This window comes from Camelus dromedarius, chromosome 35 (assembly GCF_036321535.1).
Source record: "Camelus dromedarius isolate mCamDro1 chromosome 35, mCamDro1.pat, whole genome shotgun sequence".
NCBI classification, from domain to species: Eukaryota; Metazoa; Chordata; class Mammalia; order Artiodactyla; family Camelidae; genus Camelus; species Camelus dromedarius.
Genome location: NC_087470.1, coordinates 4,090,122 through 4,114,214, shown reverse-complemented (window position 1 = coordinate 4,114,214; position 24,093 = coordinate 4,090,122).

Genomic DNA, 24,093 nt, shown 5'->3' with positions numbered 1-24,093 from the left:
AAAAAGTGTCTCCTTCAACCCTTTCCCATGGTGCTAGATGAACGAACGTCTCTCCACTTGCTCAGTTCTGAGAGGTAAGTGTGTGTGAAAGCCGTCCTTCACCTAGCTAGTTGGGAACACAAAGTTTCTTTTCAGTTGCAAACTCCATTCCATACATATATATGGGGAGGTACTAGCTCCAACTCGGTTTGACAGTGAAAACTGCAGGAACTTCTAACCGGCACTAGGAAACAGACTGAGAAAGCAGAGAAAAAGTGTCTCCTGCAACCCGTTCCCCTGGGGCTAGATGAACGAACGTCTCTCCACTTTCTCAGTTCTGAGAGATATGTGTGTGTGAAAGCCGTCCTTCACCTAGCTTGTTGGGAACACAAAGTATCTTTTCAGTTGCAAACTCCATTCCATACATATATATGGGTAGGTACTATCTCCAACTCGGTTTTACAGTGAAAACTGCAGGAACTTCAAACCGGCACTAGGAAACAGACTGAGAAAGCAGAGAAAAAGGGTCTCCTGCAACCCGTTCCCTTGGTGCTAGATGAACGAAAGTCTCTCCACTTGCTCAGTTCTGAGAGATAAGTGTGTGTGAAAGCCGTCCTTCACCTAGCTTGTGGGAACACAAAGTTTCTTTTCAGTTGCAAACTCCATTCCATAAATATATATGGGGAGGTACTAGCTCCAACTCGGTTTGACAGTGAAAACTGCAGGAACTTCAAACCGGCACTAGGAAACAGACTTAGAAAGCAGAGAAATAGTGTCTCCTGCAACCCGTTCCCTTGGTGCTAGATGAACGAACGTCTCTCCACTTGCTCAGTTCTGAGAGATAAGTGTGTGTGAAAGCCGTCCTTCACCTATCTTGTTGGGAACACAAAGTTTCTTTTCACTAGCAAACTCCATTCCATACATATATATGGGGAGGTACTAGCTCCAACTAGGTTTGACAGTGAAAACTGCAGGAACATCAAACCGGCACTAGGAAACAGACTGAGAATGCAGAGAAAAAGTGTCTCCTGCAACCCGTTCCCATGGTGCTAGATGAACGAACGTCTCTCCACTTGCTCAGTTCTGAGAGATAATTGTGTGTGAAAGCCGTACTTCACCTAGCTTGTTGGGAACACAAAGTTTCTTTTCAGTTGCAAACTCCATTCCATACATATATATGGGGAAGTAGTAGCTCCAAATCTTTTTTACAGTGAAAACTGAAGGTACTTCAAACAGGCACTAGGAAACAAACTGAGAAAGCAGAGAAAAAGTGTCTCCTGCAACCCGTTCCCATGGTGCTAGATGAACGAACGTCTCTCCCCTTGCTCAGTTCTGAGAGATAAGTGTGTGTGAAAGCCGTCCTTCACCTAGCTTGTGGGAACACAAAGTTTCTTTTCAGTTGCAACCTCCAATCCATACATATATATGGGGAGGTACTAGCTCCAACTCGGTTTTACCATGAAAACTGCAGGAACTTCAAACCGGCACTAGGAAACAGACTTAGAAAGCAGAGAAAAAGTGTCTCCTGCAACCCGTTCCCTTGGTGCTAGATGAACGAACGTGTCTCCACTTGCTCAGTTCTGAGAGATAAGTGTGTGTGAAAGCCGTCCTTCACCTAGCTTGTGGGAACACAAACTTTCTTTTCAGTTGCAATCTCCATTCCATACATATATATGGGGAGGTACTAGCTCCAACTCGGTTTGACAGTGAAAACTGCAGGGACTTCAAACCGGCACTAGGAAACAGACTGTGAAAGCAGAGAAAAAGTGTCTCCTGCAACCCGTTCCCTTGGTGCTAGATGAACGAACGTCTCTCCACTTGCTCAGTTCCGAGAGATAAGTGTGTGTGAAAGCCGTCCTTCACCTAGCTTGTTGGGAACACAAAGTTTCTTTTCAGTTGCAAACTCCATTCCATACATATATATGGGGAGGTACTAGCTCCAACTCGTTTTGACAGTGAAAACTGCAGGAACATCAAACCGGCACTAGGAAACAGACTGAGAAATCAGAGAAAATGTGTCCCCTGCAACCCGTTCCCTTGGTGCTAGATGAACGAACGTCTCTCCACTTGCTCAGTTCTGAGAGATAATTGTGTGTGAAAGCCGTACTTCACCTAGCTTGTTGGGAACACAAAGTTTCTTTTCAGTTGCAAACTCCATTCCATACATATATATGGGGAAGTAGTAGCTCCAAATCTTTTTTACAGTGAAAACTGAAGGAACTTCAAACAGGCACTAGGAAACAGACTGAGAAAGCAGAGAAAAAGTGTCTCCTGCAACCCGTTCCCATGGTGCTAGATGAACGAACGTCTCTCCCCTTGCTCAGTTCTGAGAGATAAGTGTGTGTGAAAGCCGTCCTTCACCTAGCTTGTGGGAACACAAAGTTTCTTTTCAGTTGCAACCTCCAATCCATACATATATATGGGGAGGTACTAGCTCCAACTCGGTTTGACAGTGAAAACTGCAGGAACTTACAAACCGGCACTAGGAAACAGACTGAGAATGCAGAGAAAAAGTGTCTCCTTCAACCCTTTCCCATGGTGCTAGATGAACGAACGTCTCTCCACTTGCTCAGTTCTGAGAGGTAAGTGTGTGTGAAAGCCGTCCTTCACCTAGCTAGTTGGGAACACAAAGTTTCTTTTCAGTTGCAAACTCCATTCCATACATATATATGGGGAGGTACTAGCTCCAACTCGGTTTGACAGTGAAAACTGCAGGAACTTCTAACCGGCACTAGGAAACAGACTGAGAAAGCAGAGAAAAAGTGTCTCCTGCAACCCGTTCCCCTGGGGCTAGATGAACGAACGTCTCTCCACTTTCTCAGTTCTGAGAGATATGTGTGTGTGAAAGCCGTCCTTCACCTAGCTTGTTGGGAACACAAAGTATCTTTTCAGTTGCAAACTCCATTCCATACATATATATGGGTAGGTACTATCTCCAACTCGGTTTTACAGTGAAAACTGCAGGAACTTCAAACCGGCACTAGGAAACAGACTGAGAAAGCAGAGAAAAAGGGTCTCCTGCAACCCGTTCCCTTGGTGCTAGATGAACGAAAGTCTCTCCACTTGCTCAGTTCTGAGAGATAAGTGTGTGTGAAAGCCGTCCTTCACCTAGCTTGTGGGAACACAAAGTTTCTTTTCAGTTGCAAACTCCATTCCATAAATATATATGGGGAGGTACTAGCTCCAACTCGGTTTGACAGTGAAAACTGCAGGAACTTCAAACCGGCACTAGGAAACAGACTTAGAAAGCAGAGAAATAGTGTCTCCTGCTAACCCGTTCCCTTGGTGCTAGATGAACGAACGTCTCTCCACTTGCTCAGTTCTGAGAGATAAGTGTGTGTGAAAGCCGTCCTTCACCTATCTTGTTGGGAACACAAAGTTTCTTTTCACTAGCAAACTCCATTCCATACATATATATGGGGAGGTACTAGCTCCAACTAGGTTTGACAGTGAAAACTGCAGGAACATCAAACCGGCACTAGGAAACAGACTGAGAATGCAGAGAAAAAGTGTCTCCTGCAACCCGTTCCCATGGTGCTAGATGAACGAACGTCTCTCCACTTGCTCAGTTCTGAGAGATAATTGTGTGTGAAAGCCGTACTTCACCTAGCTTGTTGGGAACACAAAGTTTCTTTTCAGTTGCAAACTCCATTCCATACATATATATGGGGAAGTAGTAGCTCCAAATCTTTTTTACAGTGAAAACTGAAGGAACTTCAAACAGGCACTAGGAAACAAACTGAGAAAGCAGAGAAAAAGTGTCTCCTGCAACCCGTTCCCATGGTGCTAGATGAACGAACGTCTCTCCCCTTGCTCAGTTCTGAGAGATAAGTGTGTGTGAAAGCCGTCCTTCACCTAGCTTGTGGGAACACAAAGTTTCTTTTCAGTTGCAACCTCCAATCCATACATATATATGGGGAGGTACTAGCTCCAACTCGGTTTTACCATGAAAACTGCAGGAACTTCAAACCGGCACTAGGAAACAGACTTAGAAAGCAGAGAAAAAGTGTCTCCTGCAACCCGTTCCCTTGGTGCTAGATGAACGAACGTGTCTCCACTTGCTCAGTTCTGAGAGATAAGTGTGTGTGAAAGCCGTCCTTCACCTAGCTTGTGGGAACACAAACTTTCTTTTCAGTTGCAATCTCCATTCCATACATATATATGGGGAGGTACTAGCTCCAACTCGGTTTGACAGTGAAAACTGCAGGGACTTCAAACCGGCACTAGGAAACAGACTGTGAAAGCAGAGAAAAAGTGTCTCCTGCAACCCGTTCCCTTGGTGCTAGATGAACGAACGTCTCTCCACTTGCTCAGTTCCGAGAGATAAGTGTGTGTGAAAGCCGTCCTTCACCTAGCTTGTTGGGAACACAAATTTCTTTTCAGTTGCAAACTCCATTCCATACATATATATGGGGAGGTACTAGCTCCAACTCGTTTTGACAGTGAAAACTGCAGGAACATCAAACCGGCACTAGGAAACAGACTGAGAAATCAGAGAAAATGTGTCCCCTGCAACCCGTTCCCTTGGTGCTAGATGAACGAACGTCTCTCCACTTGCTCAGTTCTGAGAGATAATTGTGTGTGAAAGCCGTACTTCACCTAGCTTGTTGGGAACACAAAGTTTCTTTTCAGTTGCAAACTCCATTCCATACATATATATGGGGAAGTAGTAGCTCCAAATCTTTTTTACAGTGAAAACTGAAGGAACTTCAAACAGGCACTAGGAAACAGACTGAGAAAGCAGAGAAAAAGTGTCTCCTGCAACCCGTTCCCATGGTGCTAGATGAACGAACGTCTCTCCCCTTGCTCAGTTCTGAGAGATAAGTGTGTGTGAAAGCCGTCCTTCACCTAGCTTGTGGGAACACAAAGTTTCTTTTCAGTTGCAACCTCCAATCCATACATATATATGGGGAGGTACTAGCTCCAACTCGGTTTGACAGTGAAAACTGCAGGAACTTACAAACCGGCACTAGGAAACAGACTGAGAATGCAGAGAAAAAGTGTCTCCTTCAACCCTTTCCCATGGTGCTAGATGAACGAACGTCTCTCCACTTGCTCAGTTCTGAGAGGTAAGTGTGTGTGAAAGCCGTCCTTCACCTAGCTAGTTGGGAACACAAAGTTTCTTTTCAGTTGCAAACTCCATTCCATACATATATATGGGGAGGTACTAGCTCCAACTCGGTTTGACAGTGAAAACTGCAGGAACTTCTAACCGGCACTAGGAAACAGACTGAGAAAGCAGAGAAAAAGTGTCTCCTGCAACCCGTTAACTTTGTGCTAGATGAACGAACGTGTCTCCACTTTCTCAGTTCTGAGAGATATGTGTGTGTGAAAGCCGTCCTTCAACTAGCTTGTTGGGAACACAAAGTATCTTTTCAGTTGCAAGCTCCATTCCATACATATATATGGGTAGGTACTATCTCCAACTCGGTTTTACAGTGAAAACTTTACTAACTTCAAACCGGCACTAGGAAACAGACTGAGAAAGCAGAGAAAAAGGGTCTCCTGCAACCCGATCCCTTGGTGCTAGATGAACGAACGTCTCTCCACTTGCTCAGTTCTGAGAGATAAGTGTGTGTGAAAGCCGTCCTTCACCTAGCTTGTGGGAACACAAAGTTTCTTTTCAGTTGCAAACTCCATTCCATAAATATATATGGGGAGGTACTAGCTCCAACTCGGTTTGACAGTGAAAACTGCAGGAACTTCAAACCGGCACTAGGAAACAGACTTAGAAAGCAGAGAAATAGTGTCTCCTGCAACCCGTTCCCTTGGTGCTAGATGAACGAACGTCTCTCCACTTGCTCAGTTCTGAGAGATAAGTGTGTGTGAAAGCCGTCCTTCACTTATCTTGTTGGGAACACAAAGTTTCTTTTCACTAGCAAACTCCATTCCATACATATATATGGGGAGGTACTAGCTCCAACTAGGTTTGACAGTGAAAACTGCAGGAACATCAAACAGGCACTAGGAAACAAACTGAGAAATCAGAGAAAATGTGTCCCCTGCAACCCGTTCCCTTGGTGCTAGATGAACGAACGTCTCTCCACTTGCTCAGTTCTGAGAGATAATTGTGTGTGAAAGCCGTACTTCACCTAGCTTGTTGGGAACACAAAGTTTCTTTTCAGTTGCAAACTCCATTCCATACATATATATGGGGAAGTAGTAGCTCCAAATCTTTTTTACAGTGAAAACTGAAGGAACTTCAAACAGGCACTAGGAAACAGACTGAGAAAGCAGAGAAAAAGTGTCTCCTTCAACCCTTTCCCATGGTGCTAGATGAACGAACGTCTCTCCACTTGCTCAGTTCTGAGAGGTAAGTGTGTGTGAAAGCCGTCCTTCACCTAGCTAGTTGGGAACACAAAGTTTCTTTTCAGTTGCAAACTCCATTCCATACATATATATGGGGAGGTACTAGCTCCAACTCGGTTTGACAGTGAAAACTGCAGGAACTTCTAACCGGCACTAGGAAACAGACTGAGAAAGCAGAGAAAAAGTGTCTCCTGCAACCCGTTAACTTTGTGCTAGATGAACGAACGTGTCTCCACTTTCTCAGTTCTGAGAGATATGTGTGTGTGAAAGCCGTCCTTCAACTAGCTTGTTGGGAACACAAAGTATCTTTTCAGTTGCAAGCTCCATTCCATACATATATATGGGTAGGTACTATCTCCAACTCGGTTTTACAGTGAAAACTTTACTAACTTCAAACCGGCACTAGGAAACAGACTGAGAAAGCAGAGAAAAAGGGTCTCCTGCAACCCGATCCCTTGGTGCTAGATGAACGAACGTCTCTCCACTTGCTCAGTTCTGAGAGATAAGTGTGTGTGAAAGCCGTCCTTCACCTAGCTTGTGGGAACACAAAGTTTCTTTTCAGTTGCAAACTCCATTCCATAAATATATATGGGGAGGTACTAGCTCCAACTCGGTTTGACAGTGAAAACTGCAGGAACTTCAAACCGGCACTAGGAAACAGACTTAGAAAGCAGAGAAATAGTGTCTCCTGCAACCCGTTCCCTTGGTGCTAGATGAACGAACGTCTCTCCACTTGCTCAGTTCTGAGAGATAAGTGTGTGTGAAAGCCGTCCTTCACCTATCTTGTTGGGAACACAAAGTTTCTTTTCACTAGCAAACTCCATTCCATACATATATATGGGGAGGTACTAGCTCCAACTAGGTTTGACAGTGAAAACTGCAGGAACATCAAACCGGCACTAGGAAACAGACTGAGAATGCAGAGAAAAAGTGTCTCCTGCAACCCGTTCCCATGGTGCTAGATGAACGAACGTCTCTCCACTTGCTCAGTTCTGAGAGATAATTGTGTGTGAAAGCCGTACTTCACCTAGCTTGTTGGGAACACAAAGTTTCTTTTCAGTTGCAAACTCCATTCCATACATATATATGGGGAAGTAGTAGCTCCAAATCTTTTTTACAGTGAAAACTGAAGGAACTTCAAACAGGCACTAGGAAACAAACTGAGAAAGCAGAGAAAAAGTGTCTCCTGCAACCCGTTCCCATGGTGCTAGATGAACGAACGTCTCTCCACTTGCTCAGTTCTGAGAGGTAAGTGTGTGTGAAAGCCGTCCTTCACCTAGCTAGTTGGGAACACAAAGTTTCTTTTCAGTTGCAAACTCCATTCCATACATATATATGGGGAGGTACTAGCTCCAACTCGGTTTGACAGTGAAAACTGCAGGAACTTCTAACCGGCACTAGGAAACAGACTGAGAAAGCAGAGAAAAAGTGTCTCCTGCAACCCGTTAACTTTGTGCTAGATGAACGAACGTGTCTCCACTTTCTCAGTTCTGAGAGATATGTGTGTGTGAAAGCCGTCCTTCAACTAGCTTGTTGGGAACACAAAGTATCTTTTCAGTTGCAAGCTCCATTCCATACATATATATGGGTAGGTACTATCTCCAACTCGGTTTTACAGTGAAAACTTTACTAACTTCAAACCGGCACTAGGAAACAGACTGAGAAAGCAGAGAAAAAGGGTCTCCTGCAACCCGATCCCTTGGTGCTAGATGAACGAACGTCTCTCCACTTGCTCAGTTCTGAGAGATAAGTGTGTGTGAAAGCCGTCCTTCACCTAGCTTGTGGGAACACAAAGTTTCTTTTCAGTTGCAAACTCCATTCCATAAATATATATGGGGAGGTACTAGCTCCAACTCGGTTTGACAGTGAAAACTGCAGGAACTTCAAACCGGCACTAGGAAACAGACTTAGAAAGCAGAGAAATAGTGTCTCCTGCAACCCGTTCCCTTGGTGCTAGATGAACGAACGTCTCTCCACTTGCTCAGTTCTGAGAGATAAGTGCGTGTGAAAGCCGTCCTTCACCTATCTTGTTGGGAACACAAAGTTTCTTTTCACTAGCAAACTCCATTCCATACATATATATGGGGAGGTACTAGCTCCAACTAGGTTTGACAGTGAAAACTGCAGGAACATCAAACCGGCACTAGGAAACAGACTGAGAATGCAGAGAAAAAGTGTCTCCTGCAACCCGTTCCCATGGTGCTAGATGAACGAACGTCTCTCCACTTGCTCAGTTCTGAGAGATAATTGTGTGTGAAAGCCGTACTTCACCTAGCTTGTTGGGAACACAAAGTTTCTTTTCAGTTGCAAACTCCATTCCATACATATATATGGGGAAGTAGTAGCTCCAAATCTTTTTTACAGTGAAAACTGAAGGAACTTCAAACAGGCACTAGGAAACAAACTGAGAAAGCAGAGAAAAAGTGTCTCCTGCAACCCGTTCCCATGGTGCTAGATGAACGAACGTCTCTCCCCTTGCTCAGTTCTGAGAGATAAGTGTGTGTGAAAGCCGTCCTTCACCTAGCTTGTGGGAACACAAAGTTTCTTTTCAGTTGCAACCTCCAATCCATACGTATATATGGGGAGGTACTAGCTCCAACTCGGTTTTACCATGAAAACTGCAGGAACTTCAAACCGGCACTAGGAAACAGACTTAGAAAGCAGAGAAAAAGTGTCTCCTGCAACCCGTTCCCTTGGTGCTAGATGAACGAACGTGTCTCCACTTGCTCAGTTCTGAGAGATAAGTGTGTGTGAAAGCCGTCCTTCACCTAGCTTGTGGGAACACAAACTTTCTTTTCAGTTGCAATCTCCATTCCATACATATATATGGGGAGGTACTAGCTCCAACTCGGTTTGACAGTGAAAACTGCAGGGACTTCAAACCGGCACTAGGAAACAGACTGTGAAAGCAGAGAAAAAGTGTCTCCTGCAACCCGTTCCCTTGGTGCTAGATGAACGAACGTCTCTCCACTTGCTCAGTTCCGAGAGATAAGTGTGTGTGAAAGCCGTCCTTCACCTAGCTTGTTGGGAACACAAAGTTTCTTTTCAGTTGCAAACTCCATTCCATACATATATATGGGGAGGTACTAGCTCCAACTCGTTTTGACAGTGAAAACTGCAGGAACATCAAACCGGCACTAGGAAACAGACTGAGAAATCAGAGAAAATGTGTCCCCTGCAACCCGTTCCCTTGGTGCTAGATGAACGAACGTCTCTCCACTTGCTCAGTTCTGAGAGATAATTGTGTGTGAAAGCCGTACTTCACCTAGCTTGTTGGGAACACAAAGTTTCTTTTCAGTTGCAAACTCCATTCCATACATATATATGGGGAAGTAGTAGCTCCAAATCTTTTTTACAGTGAAAACTGAAGGAACTTCAAACAGGCACTAGGAAACAGACTGAGAAAGCAGAGAAAAAGTGTCTCCTGCAACCCGTTCCCATGGTGCTAGATGAACGAACGTCTCTCCCCTTGCTCAGTTCTGAGAGATAAGTGTGTGTGAAAGCCGTCCTTCTACCTAGCTTGTGGGAACACAAAGTTTCTTTTCAGTTGCAACCTCCAATCCATACATATATATGGGGAGGTACTAGCTCCAACTCGGTTTGACAGTGAAAACTGCAGGAACTTACAAACCGGCACTAGGAAACAGACTGAGAATGCAGAGAAAAAGTGTCTCCTTCAACCCTTTCCCATGGTGCTAGATGAACGAACGTCTCTCCACTTGCTCAGTTCTGAGAGGTAAGTGTGTGTGAAAGCCGTCCTTCACCTAGCTAGTTGGGAACACAAAGTTTCTTTTCAGTTGCAAACTCCATTCCATACATATATATGGGGAGGTACTAGCTCCAACTCGGTTTGACAGTGAAAACTGCAGGAACTTCTAACCGGCACTAGGAAACAGACTGAGAAAGCAGAGAAAAAGTGTCTCCTGCAACCCGTTCCCCTGGGGCTAGATGAACGAACGTCTCTCCACTTTCTCAGTTCTGAGAGATATGTGTGTGTGAAAGCCGTCCTTCACCTAGCTTGTTGGGAACACAAAGTATCTTTTCAGTTGCAAACTCCATTCCATACATATATATGGGTAGGTACTATCTCCAACTCGGTTTTACAGTGAAAACTGCAGGAACTTCAAACCGGCACTAGGAAACAGACTGAGAAAGCAGAGAAAAAGGGTCTCCTGCAACCCGTTCCCTTGGTGCTAGATGAACGAAAGTCTCTCCACTTGCTCAGTTCTGAGAGATAAGTGTGTGTGAAAGCCGTCCTTCACCTAGCTTGTTGGGAACACAAAGTTTCTTTTCAGTTGCAAACTCCATTCCATACATATATATGGGGAAGTACTAGCTCCAACTCGGTTTGACAGTGAAAACTGCAGGAACTTCAAACCGGCACTAGGAAACAGACTGAGAATGCAGAGAAAAAGTGTCCCCTGCAACCCGTTCCCATGGTGCTAGATGAACGAAAGTCTCTCCACTTGCTCAGTTCTGAGAGATAAGTGTGTGTGAAAGCCGTCCTTCACCTAGCTTGTTGGGAACACAAAGTTTCTTTTCAGTTGCAAACTCCATTCCATACATATATATGGGGAAGTACTAGCTCCAACTCGGTTTGACAGTGAAAACTGCAGGAACTTCAAACCGGCACTAGGAAACAGACTGAGAATGCAGAGAAAAAGTGTCTCCTGCAACCCGTTCCCATGGTGCTAGATGAACGAACGTCTCTCCACTTGCTCAGTTCTGAGAGGTAAGTGTGTGTGAAAGCCGTCCTTCACCTAGCTAGTTGGGAACACAAAGTTTCTTTTCAGTTGCAAACTCCATTCCATACATATATATGGGTAGGTACTAGCTCCAACTCGGTTTGACAGTGAAAACTGCTGGAACTTCAAACCGGCACTAGGAAACAGACTGAAAAAGCAGAGAAATAGTGTCTCCTGCAACCCGTTCCCATGGTGCTAGATGAACGAACGTCTCTCCACTTGCTCAGTTCTGAGAGATAATTGTGTGTGAAAGCCGTACTTCACCTAGCTTGTTGGGAACACAAAGTTTCTTTTCAGTTGCAAACTCCACTCCATACATATATATGGGGAGGTTGTAGCTCCAAATCTTTTTTACAGTGAAAATTGCAGGAACTTCAAACCGGCACTAGGAAACAGACTGAGAAAGCAGAGAAAAAGTGTCTCCTGCAACCAGTTCCCATGGTGCTAGATGAACGAACGTGTCTCCACTTGCTCAGTTCTGAGAGATAAGTGTGTGTGAAAGCCGTCCCTCACCTAGCTTGTGGGAACACAAAGTTTCTTTTCATTTGCAATCTCCATTCCATACATATATATGGGGAGGTACTAGCTCCAACTCGGTTTTACAGTGAAAACTGCAGGAACTTCAAACCGGCACTAGGAAACAGACTGTGAAAGCAGAGAAAAAGTGTCTCCTGCAACCCGTTCCCTTGGTGCTAGATGAACGAACGTCTCTCCACTTGCTCAGTTCCGAGAGAAAAGTGTGTGTGAAAGCCGTCCTTCACCTAGCTTGTTGGGAACACAAAGTTTCTTTTCAGTTGCAAACTCCATTCCATACATATATATGGGGAGGTACTAGCTCCAACTCGTTTTGACAGTGAAAACTGCAGGAACATCAAACCGGCACTAGGAAACAGACTGAGAAATCAGAGAAAATGTGTCCCCTGCAACCCGTTCCCATGGTGCTAGATGAACGAACGTCTCTCCACTTGCTCAGTTCTGAGAGGTAAGTGTGTGTGAAAGCCGTCCTTCACCTAGCTAGTTGGGAACACAAAGTTTCTTTTCAGTTGCAAACTCCATTCCATACATATATATGGGGAGGTACTAGCTCCAACTCGGTTTGACAGTGAAAACTGCAGGAACTTCAAACCGGCACTAGGAAACAGACTGAGAAAGCAGAGAACAAGTGTCTCCTGCAACCCGTTCCCTTGGTGCTAGATGAACGAACGTCTCTCCACTTGCTCAGTTCTGAGAGATAAGTGTGTGTGAAAGCCGTCCTTCACCTAGCTTGTTGGGAACACAAAGTTTCTTTTCAGTTGCAAACTCCATTCCATACATATATATGGGGAGGTACAAGCTCCAACTCCGTTTTACAGTGAAAACTGCAGGAACTTCAAACCGGCACTAGGAAACAGACTGAGAAAGCAGAGAAAAAGTGTCTCCTGCAACCCGTTCCCATGGTGCTAGATGAACGAACGTCTCTCCACTTGCTCAGTTCCGAGAGATAAGTGTGTGTGAAAGCCTCCCTTCACCTAGCTTGTTGGGAACACAAAGTTTCTTTTCAGTTGCAAACTCCATTCCATACATATATATGGGGAGGTACTAGCTCCAACTCGTTTTGACAGTGAAAACTGCAGGAACTTCAAACCGGCACTAGGAAACAGACTGAGAAAGCAGAGAAAAAGTGTCCCCTGCAACCCGTTCCCATGGTGCTAGATGAACGAAAGTCTCTCCACTTGCTCAGTTCTGAGAGATAAGTGTGTCTGAAAGCCGTCCTTCACATAGGTGGTTGGGAACACAAAGTTTCTTTTCAGTTGCAAACTCCATTCCATACATATATATGGGGAAGTACTAGCTCCAACTCGGTTTTACAGTGAAAACTGCAGGAACTTCAAACCGGCACTAGGAAACAGACTGAGAATGCAGAGAAAAAGTGTCTCCTGCAACCCGTTCCCATGGTGCTAGATGAACGAACGTCTCTCCACTTGCTCAGTTCTGAGAGGTAAGTGTGTGTGAAAGCCGTCCTTCACCTAGCTAGTTGGGAACACAAAGTTTCTTTTCAGTTGCAAACTCCATTCCATACATATATATGGGGAGGTACTAGCTCCAACTCGGTTTGACAGTGAAAACTGCAGGAACTTCAAACCGGCACTAGGAAACAGACTGAGAAAGCAGAGAAATAGTGTCTCCTGCAACCCGTTCCCTTGGTGCTAGATGAACGAACGTGTCTCCACTTGCTCAGTTCTGAGAGATAAGTGTGTGTGAAAGCCGTCCCTCACATAGCTTGTGGGAACACAAAGTTTCTTTTCATTTGCAATCTCCATTCCATACATATATATGGGGAGGTACTAGCTCCAACTCGGTTTTACAGTGAAAACTGCAGGAACTTCAAACCGGCACTAGGAAACAGACTGTGAAAGCAGAGAAAAAGTGTCTCCTGCAACCCGTTCCCTTGGTGCTAGATGAACGAACGTCTCTCCACTTGCTCAGTTCCGAGAGATAAGTGTGTGTGAAAGCCGTCCTTCACCTAGCTTGTTGGGAACACAAAGTTTCTTTTCAGTTGCAAACTCCATTCCATACATATATATGGGGAGGTACTAGCTCCAACTCATTTTGACAGTGAAAACTGCAGGAACATCAAACCGGCACTAGGAAACAGACTGAGAAATCAGAGAAAATGTGTCCCCTGCAACCCGTTCCCATGGTGCTAGATGAACGAACGTCTCTCCACTTGCTCAGTTCTGAGAGGTAAGTGTGTGTGAAAGCCGTCCTTCACCTAGCTAGTTGGGAACACAATGTTTCTTTTCAGTTGCAAACTCCATTCCATACATATATATGGGGAGGTACTAGCTCCAACTCGGTTTGACAGTGAAAACTGCAGGAACTTCAAACCGACACTAGGAAACAGACTGAGAAAGCAGAGAAATAGTGTCTCCTGCAACCCGTTCCCATGGTGCTAGATGAACGAACGTCTCTCCACTTGCTCAGTTCTGAGAGATAATTGTGTGTGAAAGCCGTCCTTCACCTAGCTTGTTGGGAACACAAAGTTTCTTTTCAGTTGCAAACTCCATTCCATACATATATATGGGTAGGTAGTAGCTCCAACTCGGTTTGACAGTGAAAACTGCAGGAAATTCAAACCGGCACTAGGAAACCGACTGAGAAAGCAGAGAAAAAGTGTATCCTGCAACCCGTTCATTTGGTGCTAGATGAACGAACGTCTATCCACTTTCTCAGTTCTGAGAGATAAGTGTGTGTGAAAGCCGACCTCCACCTAGCTTGTTGGGAACACAAAGTTACTTTTCAGTTGCCATCTCCATTCCATATATATATATGGGTAGGTACTAGCTCCAACTCGGTTTGACAGTGAGAACTGCAGGAACGTCAACCCGGCACTAGGAAACAGACTGAGAAAGCAGAGAAAAAGTGTCTCCTGCAACCCGATCCCTTGGTGCTAGATGAACGAACGTCTCTACACTTGCTCAGTTCTGAGAGGTAAGTGTGTGTGTAAGCCGTCCTTCACCTAGCTAGTTGGGAACACAAAGTTTCTTTTCAGTTGCAAACTCCATTCCATACATATATATGGGGAGGTACTAGCTCCAACTCGGTTTGACAGTGAAAACTGCAGGAACTTCAAACCGGCACTAGGAAATAGACTGAGAAAGCAGAGAAAAAGTGTCTCCTGCAACCCGTTCCCATGGTGCTAGATGAACGAACGTCTCTCCACTTGCTCAGTTCTGAGAGATAAGTGTGTGTGAAAGCCGTCCTTCACCTAGCTTGTGGGAACACAAAGTTTCTTTTAAGTTGCAAACTCCATTCCATAAATATATATGGGGAGGTACTAGCTCCAACTCGTTTTGACAGTGAAAACTGCAGGAACATCAAACCGGCACTAGGAAACAGACTGAGAAAGCAGAGAAAAAGTGTCTCCGGCAACCCGTTCCCATGGTGCTAGATGAACGAACGTCTCTCCACTTGCTCAGTTCTGAGAGATAATTGTGTGTGAAAGCCGTACTTCACCTAGGTTGTTGGGAACACAAAGTTTCTTTTCAGTTGCAAACTCCATTCCATACATATATATGGGGAGGTAGTAGCTCCAAATCTTTTTTACGGTGAAAACTGCAGGAACTTCAAACCGGCACTAGGAAACAGACTTAGAAAGAAGAGAAAAAGTGTCTCCTGCAACCCGTTCCCTTGGTGCTAGATGAACGAACGTGTCTCCACTTGCTCAGTTCTGAGAGATAAGTGTGTGTGAAAGCCGTCCTTCACCTAGCTTGGGGGAACACAAAGTTTCTTTTCAGTTGCAATCTCCATTCCATACATATATATGGGGAGGTACTAGCTCCAACTCGGTTTTACAGTGAAAAGTGCAGGAACTTCAAACCGGCACTAGGAAACAGACTGTGAAAGCAGAGAAAAAGTGTCTCCTGCAACCCGTTCCCTTGGTGCTAGATGAACGAACGTCTCTTCACTTGCTCAGTTCTGAGAGATAAGTGTGTGTGAAAGCCGTCCTTCACCTAGCTTGTTGGGAACACAAAGTTTCTTTTCAGTTGCAAACTCCATTCCATACATATATATGGGGAGGTACTAGCTCCAACTCGTTTTGACAGTGAAAACTGCAGGAACATCAAACCGGCACTAGGAAACAGACTGAGAAATCAGAGAAAAAGTGTCCCCTGCAACCAGTTTTCATGGTGCTAGATGAACGAACGTCTCTCCACTTGCTCAGTTCTGAGAGATAAGTGTGTGTGAAAGCCGTCCTTCACCTAGCTTGTTGGGAACACAAAGTTTCTTTTCAGTTGCAAACTCCATTCCATACATATATATGGGGAGGTACTAGCTCCAACTCGGTTTGACAGTGAAAACTGCAGGAACTTCAAACCGACACTAGGAAACAGACTGAGAAAGCAGAGAAAAAGTGTCTCCTGCAACCCGTTCCCTTGGTGCTAGATGAACGAACGTGTCTCCACTTTCTCAGTTCTGAGAGATATGTGTGTGTGAAAGCCGTCCTTCAACTAGCTTGTTGGGAACACAAAGTATCTTTTCAGTTGCAAACTCCATTCCATACATATATATGGGTAGGTACTATCTCCAACTCGGTTTTACAGTGAAAACTTTACTAACTTCAAACCGGCACTAGGAAACAGACTGAGAAAGCAGAGAAAAAGGGTCTCCTGCAACCCGATCCCTTGGTGCTAGATGAACGAACGTCTCTCCACTTTCTCAGTTCTGAGAGATAAGTGTGTGTTAAAGCCGTCCTTCACCTAGCTTCTTGGGAACACAAAATTTCTTTTCAGTTGTAAACTCCATTCCATACATATATATGGGGAGGTACTAGCTCCAACTCGGTTTTACAGTGAAAACTGCAGGAATTTCAAACCGGCACTAGGAAACAGACTGAGAAAGCAGAGAAAAAGTGTATCCTGCAACCCGTTCATTTGGTGCTAGATGAACGAACGTCTATCCACTTTCTCAGTTTTGAGAGATTATTGTGTGTGAAAGCCGACCTTCACCTAGCTTGTTGGGAATACAAAGTTTCTTTTCAGTTGCAAACTCCATTCCATACATATATATGGGGAGGTACTAGCTCCAACTCGGTTTTACAGTGAAAACTGTAGGAACTTCAAACCGGCACTAGGAAACAGACTGAGAAAGTAGAGAAAAAGTGTCTCCTGCAACCTGTTCCCTTGCTGCTAGATGAACGAACGTCTCTCCACTTGCTCAGTTCTGAGAGATAAGTGTGTGTGAAAGCCGACCTTCACCTAGCTTGTTGGGAACACAAAGTTTCTTTTCAGTTGCAAACTCCATTCCATAAATATATATGGTGAGGTACTAGCTCCAACTCGGTTTTACAGTGAAAACTGCAGGAACTTCAAACCGGCACTAGGAAACAGACTGAGAAAGCAGAGAAAAAGTGTCTCCTGCAACCCGTTCCCTTGGTGCTAGATGAACGAAACTCTCTCCACTTGCTCAGTTCTGAGAGATACGTGTGTGTGAAAGCCGTCCTTCACCTAGCTTGTTGGAAACACAAAGTTTCTTTTCAGTTGCAAACTCCATTCCATACTTATATATGGGTAGGTACTAGCTCCAACTCGGTTTGACAGTGAAAACTGCAGGAAATTCAAACCGGCACTAGGAAACAGACTGAGAAAGCAGAGAAAAAGTGTATCCTGCAACCCGTTCATTTGGTGCTAGATGAACGAACGTCTATCCACTTTCTCAGTTCTGAGAGATAAGTGTGTGTGAAAGCCGACCTCCACCTAGCTTGTTGGGAACACAAAGTTACTTTTCAGTTGCAATCTCCATTCCATATATATATATGGGTAGGTACTAGCTCCAACTCGGTTTGACAGTGAGAACTGCAGGAACGTCAACCCGGCACTAGGAAACAGACTGAGAAAGCAGAGAAAAAGTGTCTCCTGCAACCCGATCCCTTGGTGCTAGATGAACGAACGTCTCTACACTTGCTCAGTTCTGAGAGGTAAGTGTGTGTGAAAGCCGTCCATCACCTAGCTAGTTGGGAACACAAAGTTTCTTTTCAGTTGCAAACTCCATTCCATACATATATATGGGGATGTACTAGCTCCAACTCGGTTTGACAGTGAAAACTGCAGGAACTTCAAACCGGCACTAGGAAATAGACTGAGAAAGCAGAGAAAAAGTGTCTCCTGCAACCCGTTCCCATGGTGCTAGATGAACGAACGTCTCTCCACTTGCTCAGTTCTGAGAGATAAGTGTGTGTGAAAGCCGTCCTTCACCTAGCTTGTGGGAACACAAAGTTTCTTTTCAGTTGCAAACTCCATTCCATAAATATATATGGGGAGGTACTAGCTCCAACTCGTTTTGACAGTGAAAACTGCAGGAACATCAAACCGGCACTAGGAAACAGACTGAGAAAGCAGAGAAAAAGTGTCTCCGGCAACCCGTTCCCATGGTGCTAGATGAACGAACGTCTCTCCACTTGCTCAGTTCTGAGAGATAATTGTGTGTGAAAGCCGTACTTCACCTAGGTTGTTGGGAACACAAAGTTTCTTTTCAGTTGCAAACTCCATTCCATACATATATATGGGGAGGTAGTAGCTCCAAATCTTTTTTACGGTGAAAACTGCAGGAACTTCAAACCGGCACTAGGAAACAGACTTAGAAAGAAGAGAAAAAGTGTCTCCTGCAACCCGTTCCCTTGGTGCTAGATGAACGAACGTGTCTCCACTTGCTCAGTTCTGAGAGATAAGTGTGTGTGAAAGCCGTCCTTCACCTAGCTTGGGGGAACAAAAAGTTTCTTTTCAGTTGCAATCTCCATTCCATACATATATATGGGGAGGTACTAGCTCCAACTCGGTTTTACAGTGAAAAGTGCAGGAACTTCAAACCGGCACTAGGAAACAGACTGTGAAAGCAGAGAAAAAGTGTCTCCTGCAACCCGTTCCCTTGGTGCTAGATGAACGAACGTCTCTCCACTTGCTCAGTTCTGAGAGATAAGTGTGTGTGAAAGCCGTCCTTCACCTAGCTTGTTGGGAACACAAAGTTTCTTTTCAGTTGCAAACTCCATTCCATACATATATATGGGGAGGTACTAGCTCCAACTCGGTTTGACAGTGAAAACTGCAGGAACTTCAAACCGACACTAGGAAACAGACTGAGAAAGCAGAGAAAAAGTGTCTCCTGCAACCCGTTCCCTTGTTGCTAGATGAACGAACGTGTCTCCACTTTCTCAGTTCTGAGAGATATGTGTGTGTGAAAGCCGTCCTTCAACTAGCTTGTTGGGAACACAAAGTATCTTTTCAGTTGCAAACTCCATTCCATACATATATATGGGTAGGTACTATCTCCAACTCGGTTTTACAGTGAAAACTTTACTAACTTCAAACCGGCACTAGGAAACAGACTGAGAAAGCAGAGAAAAAGGGTCTCCTGCAACCCGATCCCTTGGTGCTAGATGAACGAACGTCTCTCCACTTTCTCAGTTCTGAGAGATAAGTGTGTGTTAAAGCCGTCCTTCACCTAGCTTCTTGGGAACGCAAACTTTCTTTTCAGTTGTAAACTCCATTCCATACATATATATGGGGAGGTACTAGCTCCAACTCGGTTTTACAGTGAAAACTGCAGGAATTTCAAACCGGCACTAGGAAACAGACTGAGAAAGCAGAGAAAAAGTGTATCCTGCAACCCGTTCATTTGGTGCTAGATGAACGAACGTCTATCCACTTTCTCAGTTCTGAGAGATAAGTGTGTGTGAAAGCCGACCTTCACCTAGCTTGTTGGGAATACAAAGTTTCTTTTCAGTTGCAAACTCCATTCCATACATATATATGGGAAGGTACTAGCTCCAACTCGGTTTTACAGTGAAAACTGTAGGAACTTCAAACCGGCACTAGGAAACAGACTGAGAAAGTAGAGAAAAAGTGTCTCCTGCAACCTGTTCCCTTGCTGCTAGATGAACGAACGTCTCTCCACTTGCTCAGTTCTGAGAGATAAGTGTGTGTGAAAGCCGTACTTCACCTAGCTTGTTGGGAACACAAAGTTTCTTTTCAGTTGCAAACTCCATTCCATACATATATATGGTGAGGTACTAGCTCCAACTCGGTTTTACAGTGAAAACTGCAGGAACTTCAAACCGGCACTAGGAAACAGACTGAGAAAGCAGAGAAAAAGTGTCTCCTGCAAACCGTTCCCTTGGTGCTAGATGAACGAAACTCTCTCCACTTGCTCAGTTCTGAGAGATACGTGTGTGTGAAAGCCGTCCTTCACCTAGCTTGTTGGAAACACAAAGTTTCTTTTCAGTTGCAAACTCCATTCCATACATATATATGGGTAGGTACTAGCTCCAACTCGGTTTGACAGTGAAAACTGCAGGAAATTCAAACCGGCACTAGGAAACAGACTGAGAAAGCAGAGAAAAAGTGTATCCTGCAACCCGTTCATTTGGTGCTAGATGAACGAACGTCTATCCACTTTCTCAGTTCTGAGAAATAAGTGTGTGTGAAAGCCGACCTCCACCTAGCTTGTTGGGAACACAAAGTTACTTTTCAGTTGCAATCTCCATTCCATATATATATATGGGTAGGTACTAGCTCCAACTCGGTTTGACAGTGAGAACTGCAGGAACGTCAACCCGGCACTAGGAAACAGACTGAGAAAGCAGAGAAAAAGTGTCTCCTGCAACCCGATCCCTTGGTGCTAGATGAACGAACGTCTCTACACTTGCTCAGTTTTGAGAGGTAAGTGTGTGTGAAAGCCGTCCTTCACCTAGCTAGTTGGGAACACAAAGTTTCTTTTCAGTTGCAAACTCCATTCCATACATATATATGGGGAGGTACTAGCTCCAACTCGGTTTGACAGTGAAAACTGCAGGAACTTCAAACCGGCACTAGGAAATAGACTGAGAAAGCAGAGAAAAAGTGTCTCCTGCAACCCGTTCCCATGGTGCTAGATGAACGAACGTCTCTCCACTTGCTCAGTTCTGAGAGATAAGTGTGTGTGAAAGCCGTCCTTCACCTAGCTTGTGGGAACACAAAGTTTCTTTTCAGTTGCAAACTCCATTCCATAAATATATATGGGGAGGTACTAGCTCCAACTCGTTTTGACAGTGAAAACTGCAGGAACATCAAACCGGCACTAGGTAACAGACTGAGAAAGCAGAGAAAAAGTGTCTCCGGCAACCCGTTCCCATGGTGCTAGATGAACGAACGTCTCTCCACTTGCTCAGTTCTGAGAGATAATTGTGTGTGAAAGCCGTACTTCACCTAGGTTGTTGGGAACACAAAGTTTCTTTTCAGTTGCAAACTCCATTCCATACATATATATGGGGAGGTAGTAGCTCCAAATCTTTTTTACGGTGAAAACTGCAGGAACTTCAAACCGGCACTAGGAAACAGACTTAGAAAGAAGAGAAAAAGTGTCTCCTGCAACCCGTTCCCTTGGTGCTAGATGAACGAACGTGTCTCCACTTGCTCAGTTCTGAGAGATAAGTGTGTGTGAAAGCCGTCCTTCACCTAGCTTGGGGGAACACAAAGTTTCTTTTCAGTTGCAATCTCCATTCCATACATATATATGGGGAGGTACTAGCTCCAACTCGGTTTTACAGTGAAAAGTGCAGGAACTTCAAACCGGCACTAGGAAACAGACTGTGAAAGCAGAGAAAAAGTGTCTCCTGCAACCCGTTCCCTTGGTGCTAGATGAACGAACGTCTCTCCACTTGCTCAGTTCTGAGAGATAAGTGTGTGTGAAAGCCGTCCTTCACCTAGCTTGTTGGGAACACAAAGTTTCTTTTCAGTTGCAAACTCCATTCCATACATATATATGGGGAGGTACTAGCTCCAACTCGTTTTGACAGTGAAAACTGCAGGAACATCAAACCGGCACTAGGAAACAGACTGAGAAATCAGAGAAAAAGTGTCCCCTGCAACCAGTTTTCATGGTGCTAGATGAACGAACGTCTCTCCACTTGCTCAGTTCTGAGAGATATGTGTGTGTGAAAGCCGTCCTTCACCTAGCTTGTTGGGAACACAAAGTTTCTTTTCAGTTGCAAACTCCATTCCATACATATATATGGGGAGGTACTAGCTCCAACTCGGTTTGACAGTGAAAACTGCAGGAACTTCAAACCGACACTAGGAAACAGACTGAGAAAGCAGAGAAAAAGTGTCTCCTGCAACCCGTTCCCTTGGTGCTAGATGAACGAACGTGTCTCCACTTTCTCAGTTCTGAGAGATATGTGTGTGTGAAAGCCGTCCTTCAACTAGCTTGTTGGGAACACAAAGTATCTTTTCAGTTGCAAACTCCATTCCATACATATATATGGGTAGGTACTATCTCCAACTCGGTTTTACAGTGAAAACTTTACTAACTTCAAACCTGCACTAGGAAACAGACTGAGAAAGCAGAGAAAAAGGGTCTCCTGCAACCCGATCCCTTGGTGCTAGATGAACGAACGTCTCTCCACTTTCTCAGTTCTGAGAGATAAGTGTGTGTTAAAGCCGTCCTTCACCTAGCTTCTTGGGAACACAAACTTTCTTTTCAGTTGTAAACTCCATTCCATACATATATATGGGGAGGTACTAGCTCCAACTCGGTTTTACAGTGAAAACTGCAGGAATTTCAAACCGGCACTAGGAAACAGACTGAGAAAGCAGAGAAAAAGTGTATCCTGCAACCCGTTCATTTGGTGCTAGATGAACGAACGTCTATCCACTTTCTCAGTTCTGAGAGATAAGTGTGTGTGAAAGCCGACCTTCACCTAGCTTGTTGGGAATACAAAGTTTCTTTTCAGTTGCAAAGTCCATTCCATACATATATATGGGGAGGTACTAGCTCCAACTCGGTTTTACAGTGAAAACTGTAGGAACTTCAAACCGGCACTAGGAAACAGACTGAGAAAGTAGAGAAAAAGGGTCTCCTGCAACCCGATCCCTTGGTGCTAGATGAACGAACGTCTCTCCACTTGCTCAGTTCTGAGAGATAAGTGTGTGTTAAAGCCGTCCTTCACCTAGCTTCTTGGGAACACAAACTTTCTTTTCAGTTGTAAACTCCATTCCATACATATATATGGGGAGGAACTAGCTCCAACTAGGTTTTACAGTGAAAACTGCAGGAATTTCAAACCGGCACTAGGAAACAGACTGAGAAAGCAGAGAAAAAGTGTATCCTGACACCCGTTCATTTGGTGCTAGATGAACGAACGTCTCTCCACTTGCTCAGTTCTGAGAGATAAGTGTGTGTGAAAGCCGAACTTCACCTAGCTTGTTGGGAACACAAAGTTTCTTTTCAGTTGCAAACTCCATTCCATACATATATGAGGGGAGGTACTAGCTCCAACTCGGTTTTACAGTGAAAACTGCAGGAACTTCAAACCGGCACTAGGAAACAGACTGAGAAAGCAGAGAAAAAGTGTCTCCTGCAACCCGTTCCCTTGGTGCTAGATGAACGAAACTCTCTCCACTTGCTCAGTTCTGAGAGATACGTGTGTGTGAAAGCCGTCCTTCACCTAGCTTGTTGGAAACACAAAGTTTCTTTTCAGTTGCAAATTCCATTCCATACATATATATGGGTAGGTACTAGCTCCAACTCGGTTTGACAGTGAAAACTGCAGGAAATTCAAACCGGCACTAGGAAACAGACTGAGAAAGCAGAGAAAAAGTGTATCCTGCAACCCGTTCATTTGGTGCTAGATGAACGAACGTCTATCCACTTTCTCAGTTCTGAGAGATAAGTGTGTGTGAAAGCCGACCTCCACCTAGCTTGTTGGGAACACAAAGTTACTTTTCAGTTGCAATCTCCATTCCATATATATATATGGGTAGGTACTAGCTCCAACTCGGTTTGACAGTGAGAACTGCAGGAACGTCAACCCGGCACTAGGAAACAGACTGAGAAAGCAGAGAAAAAGTGTCTCCTGCAACCCGATCCCTTGGTGCTAGATGAACGAACGTCTCTCCACTTGCTCAGTTCTGAGAGGTAAGTGTGTGTGAAAGCCGTCCTTCACCTAGCTAGTTGGGAACACAAAGTTTCTTTTCAGTTGCAAACTCCATTCCATACATATATATGGGGAGGTACTAGCTCCAACTCGGTTTGACAGTGAAAACTGCAGGAACTTCAAACCGGCACTAGGAAACAGAATGAGAAAGCAGAGAAAAAGTGTCTCCTGCAACCCTTTCCCATGGTGTTAGATGAACGAACGTCTCTCCACTTGCTCAGTTCTGAGAGATAAGTGTGTGTGAAAGCCGTCCTTCACCTAGCTTGTGGGAACACAAAGTTTCTTTTCAGTTGCAAACTCCATTCCATAAATATATATGGGGAGGTACTAGCTCCAACTCGGTTTTACAGTGAAAACTGCAGGAACTTCAAACCGGCACTAGGAAACAGACTTAGAAAGCAGAGAAATAGTGTCTCCTGCAACCCGTTCCCTTGGTGCTAGATGAACGAACGTCTCTCCACTTGCTCAGTTCTGAGAGATAAGTGTGTGTGAAAGCCGTCCTTCACCTATCTTGTTGGGAACACAAAGTTTCTTTTCACTTGCAAACTCCATTCCATACATATATATGGGGAGGTACTAGCTCCAACTAGGTTTGACAGTGAAAACTGCAGG